Source organism: Trachemys scripta, chromosome 5 (genome assembly GCF_013100865.1).
Source record: "Trachemys scripta elegans isolate TJP31775 chromosome 5, CAS_Tse_1.0, whole genome shotgun sequence".
NCBI classification, from domain to species: Eukaryota; Metazoa; Chordata; order Testudines; family Emydidae; genus Trachemys; species Trachemys scripta.
The window spans coordinates 139114134-139119901 of record NC_048302.1 but is presented as its reverse complement, the minus strand read 5'-3'; the positions used below and the strand labels follow the sequence as shown (position 1 = coordinate 139119901).

The 5768-nt window shown below is 65.2% G+C and overlaps 1 protein-coding gene across 1 annotated transcript in view; it reads right to left on the bottom strand.

The window, feature by feature from the left end:
* Nucleotides 1-5768, bottom strand: part of LOC117878396 (drebrin-like) — a gene marked incomplete in the record, with an annotated part of 16034 nt that overhangs the window by 9768 nt on the left and 498 nt on the right.

Genomic DNA, 5768 nt, shown 5'->3' with positions numbered 1-5768 from the left:
GCAGGGCGGGGGGCAGCAGGGGGCGCTCTCCCCGGCAGTCGATGCTGCACTAGGGGGCACTGTGCCACAGGGAGCAGGGCGGGGGGCAGCAGGGGGCGCTCTCCCCGGCAGTCGACGCTGCTCTAGGGGGCACTGTGCCACAGGGAGCAGGGCGGGGGGCAGCAGGGGGCGCTCTCCCCGGCAGTCGGTGCTGCCCTAGGGGGTGCTGTGCCGCAGGGAGCGGGCAGGGGCTCTCCCCTGGCAGTCAGGCTGGCCCCATCTGGCCCCAGGGGGCACTGTGCCGAGGTGAGCTGTGACAGCGAGGCCGAGTTCTGTGATTATTGACGAATCTCTCCTGCGTCTGGGTGCAGTCCCGGCCTGGGGGGCGCCGGCAGGTCTCTCCAGCCCCTCGACACTCTCAGCGGGAGGCCGGCCCATGCTGCCGGGGGGCGTTAGAGCGCTGCCAGGTGGCAGCGCCAGGGGACAGCTCCTTAGCTGTGGCAGCGGCTGTGGATTCCTGCGGGGCAGGCGGCTGGCAGAGGGGCTGTGGATCCAGCGCCCCGGCACCTCTTACCTCCCGAGTCCAGGAGTTTCAGCTCATTGTGCTTCCCATACGCAAAGATGGCCCTGGAGTGGGGCAGAAAGGGAGGTCAGAGGGGGGGAGGGGGATATTGGGGCAACCAATCTTCTCCCCACCACCCCCAGCTCAAACACCTGTTCCCCCAGCCCAGCAACCCCCTCCACAGGCACCAGCCCCTTATACTGACAGCCCGAGCCCTGGGATTGGACCCAGAGTCTGGCAGGACAGGGACAGTGACCCCAGGCCTGTGACAGGCTCCCTTAGGGCACTTCTGCAGAAAAGGACCTAGGGGTCACCGTGGACGAGAAGCTGGATATGAGTCAACAGTGTGCTCTTGTTGCCAAGAAGGCTAACGGCATTTTGGGCTGTATAAGTAGGGCCATTGCCAGCAAATCGAGGAACGTGATCATTCCCCTTTATTCGACATTGGTGAGGCCTCATCTGGAGTACTGTGTCCAGTTTTGGGCCCCCCACTACAAGAAGGATGTGGAAAAATTGGAAAGAGTCCAACGGAGGGCAACAAAAATGATTAGGGGTCTGGAGCACATGACTTATGAGGAGAGGCTGAGGGAACTGGGATTGTTTAGTCTGCAGAAGAGAAGAGTGAGGGGGGATTTGATAGCTGCTTTCAACTACCTGAAGGGGGGTTCCAAAGAGGATGGATCTCGGCTGTTCTCAGTGGTGGCAGATGACAGAACAAGGAGCAATGGTCTCAAGTTGCAGTGGGGGGGTTCAGGTTGGATATTAGGAAACACTATTTCACTAGGAGGGTGGTGAAGTACTGGAATGGGTTACCTAGGGAGGTGGTGGAATCTCCTTCCTTGGAGGTTTTTAAGGCCCGGCTTGACAAAGCCCTGGCTGGGATGATTTAGTTGGGGATTGGTCCTGCTTTGAGCAGGGGGTTGGACTAGATACCTCCTGAGGTCCCTTCCAACCCTGATATTCTGTGATTCTATGATCCAAGCCCGCTCCTTAGCCTCCTGCCATGCCCAAGGCCCTGGCTGTCAGCTGGTAACCCCACAGCACCCCCAGTCCAGCTCTGCCCTACAGGAGCTGCATGGGGCGTCTGTGTACCATACAGCCAGGGTTCTGCCACGCAGCGGCACACGGCCAGCGCCACGCAGGGGGTGTATGGGACGGGGCGGATCTGACACGCAGCGGCACACGGCCAGCGCCACGCAGGGGGTGTATGGGACGGGGCGGATCTGACACGCAGCGGCACACGGCCAGCGCCATGCATGGGGTGTATGGGACGGGGCGGATCTGACAGCAGCGGCACACGGCCAGCGCCCCGCAGATCTATTGCAATACAAAGAGTCCGAAGGGGGCTCAGGCAGGGCTACACGCTCCCCTCCCATCTCCTGTCCAGGGCTCTGGGGCAGATCCATCTCCCTGCTGTCTCCCTCCACCATATCCCACCCTGCCTCGCTCCTCTGCATTCCCCCCCGCCCGCTGCAGCTGTCCCTTAGCCCAGCCGGGTGGGGTGGGGTGTGTGTGCCTGCCCTCGGTTACCCGGCGTAGGCCAGTCACTGAACTGCCATGGGCAGAGCCCTCCCGACGCCCGGTGCCAGCCCCTCCCCTGCACTGGTTGCTCCATCCCCAGCTGCTGGGGTCAAACTGCAAAGGTCTCCAGCGCCCCAAGTGCCCCGCCCCTGCACACCCCCTCCCCCCCGCTCCATGCCAGGACGGCCCCAGAGGAAGTGGCTTTCCTGCAGGAAGTCAGGCTGTTGAGACGCTGAGATAGGACAGCGGTTGGGGGGCGGGGGGCCAGGACCCAGCCTGGGCATCTGCTCTGCAGCCAGGGACAGCAGGGTCCTCTCCTACCCTGGTGACTTGGGCTCCATCCCGGTACGTGCCATCTGCTCAGGGGCCAGTGGGACAGGAAAGCACCAGCCCCTGCCCCACACACTTCACCCCCTAGTCCCCCAGCTTCAGCTGCCCTGCCCCTGCCCGGAGAGCCCCAGGACACCTGCAGGCCCGGCCCCTCCTGCGGTCAGCCCCTCCCTCACCCCGCCTCTCCTCCAGTTAGCCGGTCAGCCCCTCCAGGATCCCGGACCCGGCCTCTCCTCCGCTCAGCCCCCCCCGGCTCAGTGCATGCAGCCGGCAGCATCCGCTCCAGGACAATGGGGCTACAGGATCCGGCACAATGGCAGGAGGACCCCCCCGGGACCCCCTGCCTGGCTCAGCGCAAAGGGGTGCACATGGCCCACAAACATCCCCCAATGGGCAGCACTCCCACACTGATCCCCACCCCATCTCCCTGCTGACACAGCCAGCTCCTGCCCTGCCCCCACAGCGCCCCCTGCTGGGAGAGACCAGGCTGGAGCAGCTGGGAGCTCCCCCCATACCCAGCACTCCTGCCCCGCCCCCCACAGTGCCCCCTGCGAGGAGAGACCGGGGCTGGAGCAGCCGGGAGCGCCCCCCCGCATACCCAGCACTCCTGCCCCGCCCCCCACAGCGCCCCCTGCTGGGAGAGGCCGGGTTGCAGCAGCCGGGAGCGCCCCCCAGCTCTCTGGCCCTGTTCCCTACGATGCTGCCACGCCAAGACACGACATATTCAATTAATTTGCTCAGCTTCCGCTGCGGTGCATCTGAAGCGATCCTGAGGCCCAGCAAGGGGGACTCATGTGGGGGGGAGTCACGTACAGAAGCTGCCCTAGAGGCCAGTCCCCCTGTGCCGTGCCGGGACCCATCACGGTCCCTTTCGGTGTCTCTGGGCCAAGCCAGTCAGGCTGGGGCCTGGAGCCTGGCTGGGGCTAGACCAGAGAGACGCTGGCTTGGATCCTGGCTAATTTAATCCCTCTCTCGAGGGAGGCTGTCTCCCCAAGCCTTCCCCGACCCGCCTGCGCTCCCCCCAGCTCCCTTTGTCTCTGCGCGGTTCCAATTACCCGTACATGTGACAACACACTCCGCTCCGAGCACACGCCGCTGCGGCGCTCCGGGAACACGCGTGTGGCTCTGCGTGTTCATTTGAACACAGGCAGGCCTGGCACCCCAGAGACCTACAGGGGAGGGATCCTGCTCTGGTGAAAATCTGGAGCTGCTCTGGCTTCCCACAGCACAGCTGGGCCCCGCGCTGGGCATGGCTCACACAGACCCAGGCGCCTTGTTGCCCGGACGGGTGCCAGCCCCAGGGGAGGGCGTTGCACTGACAGTAAGAACGCCCCGGTGCCAGGGTGTAGGTGGCATCCCGCAGACCTAGCGGCGTCCAGGCAAACAGGCCTGAGCAGGAGCTGCTCCTGCCCTCGGGCAGACGTGCCAGCTTCCTTGGCATGGCTCCCACTGCCAGAGTCTGGGTGAGGGGCAGAGCAGTGCTGCCTATGCGCCTGGGGGGCAGGGGCAGGGGCAGGGAAGGTGGCTAAGACGGGAAATATGGTGATGGGGACTCAGCCACTTCCCCTGCTGCCCCCTCTCCCCTCCCCGGCTCCTGCCTGCCACTTCCCCTTGCATTCCCACCTGGCTCGCGCCCAGCGTCCCCACAGGGTGACGTCACCGCTCAGTTGCGCCCAAAGAGAAGCAGCCCAAGCCACAGAGCTGCATGTGGTTTCTGGAGGAAGCCCTGTTCCCGTCCCAGCACCGTGGGGAGGGAGGAGGGGCGCTGGGGGCACAAGACTGGAGGGAGCCTGTCCTGCAGAGCCAAGCCTGGGCCCAGCGTCAAAGGGCAAACCAGTGGGCTTGGGGGGCTTTCCTGCTGCCTTGTGCCGGGGACAGAGAGCCTGGCCTGGGAGGGTGAGTTAATAGGGGGGCTTCCTTCCTGTCTTTGGGGCTTGTCTCCCCTGGAGAGCGTGGGGGCGCCGGGACGGCTGCTTGCCCCTAACGTCTATTTAACTCGTTGGAGGCCAGGCCCTTAGCCCCAGGGCCGCCCGTCCGCGAGGGAGCGAGATTGGGCATCGTGCTCCAGGCAGAAAACAGCATCACAACCCCCGCACACTGGGTCTAACACCCCCCACATGCTCCAGGCAGAGACCACGTCTCCATGGGGCCAGAGGGGGCACCCCAGGGCCGTGCGATGGCCCCCGAGTCCTGGCTCAATCCTTACCCAGATAACTCGCTCAGCTCCCCTGAATCCCTCTGCTGGGATGCCCCCCCAGTCCCTGCCCTGTGGCGCTACTGGGCGCTTTGGGATCCTGCTGGGACAGGCCGGGGCTGGTGTAGCCGGGAACTCCCCCCAGCCAGCGCTCCTGCCCCACCCCCCCACAGCGCCCCCTGCTGGGAGGGGGCAGAACTGTTGCTGTAGGAGGTCCATTCTCCTGTCCCTATGGCCTTCCCCAGAGCCGCTCCCTGGATTAGCAGAGCTCAGCAGCCCAGCTCCTGTCCTGCGAGTGGGTTAAGCGGCTTGGAAAACAAGTCCAAAATCCACGGTCATTTCATAACCAGGGTCCTCCTATCTTCCCCTCCCCCGCTCACTAGCCCCCCCGAAACCCCAGCCGGTCACTCCGCAGAACTGCAACCTCGACATTTTCCACTTGCCGAAATCCCACTGTCCTGGGGGAGGGGAAATCGGTGCTGGGGGGGTGACTCCCTGTGGGAGGGCAGAGGCAGCTGGGAGGGGCGGGTTCAAGGCAGCCCAGCCTGGCAGCGCCTTGCTAGAGGTGCGGGTTCAAACAGGAATTGTTCGCTGGCAGTGAGACAGCTGCTGCTTTCCCCAACACCCCGCGGTCCAGCGAGCTTCCCAAGAGCGGGGGCTGGGAGGCAGGACTCCTGGGTTCCGTTCCCAGCTCTGTGGGGAGAGGAGTCCAGTGGTGGGGGGGGATTGAAAGGCAGGACACCTGGGTTCTGGCTCTGACACTAACTTGCTGTGTGACCTTGGGTAAGGCACTTGCCTGCTCCGTGCCTCAGTTTCCCCAGCTCCTGCTGCCTGTCGTGTGGGAACAGCGCACAGAATGCAGGCCCAGCGGCTCTGGGACTCCCTGGAGAAGAGCCAGGACCCCGCAGGCCTGGGCTCACGGCAGTGCCAGTGACACCAACTTTGCCTTGAGGTTCCTGGTCTCGCAACCCCACGGGGGGGGGGGGGGCGGGGACACCGCTAGTTCAGCGCGGAGCAAAGGGCTCCAGGAAAGTCTGTTCCGTCTCCCAAACCTTATCAGACACCCGGACCACTGCGCCCCCCCCCCCCCCCCCCCCCCCCCCCCCCCCCCCCCCCCCCCCGCCCACCCCAGCCCCGCCCCGCCACCCCCCCCGCGCCCCCCCCCCCGCCTCCCCCCCCCCC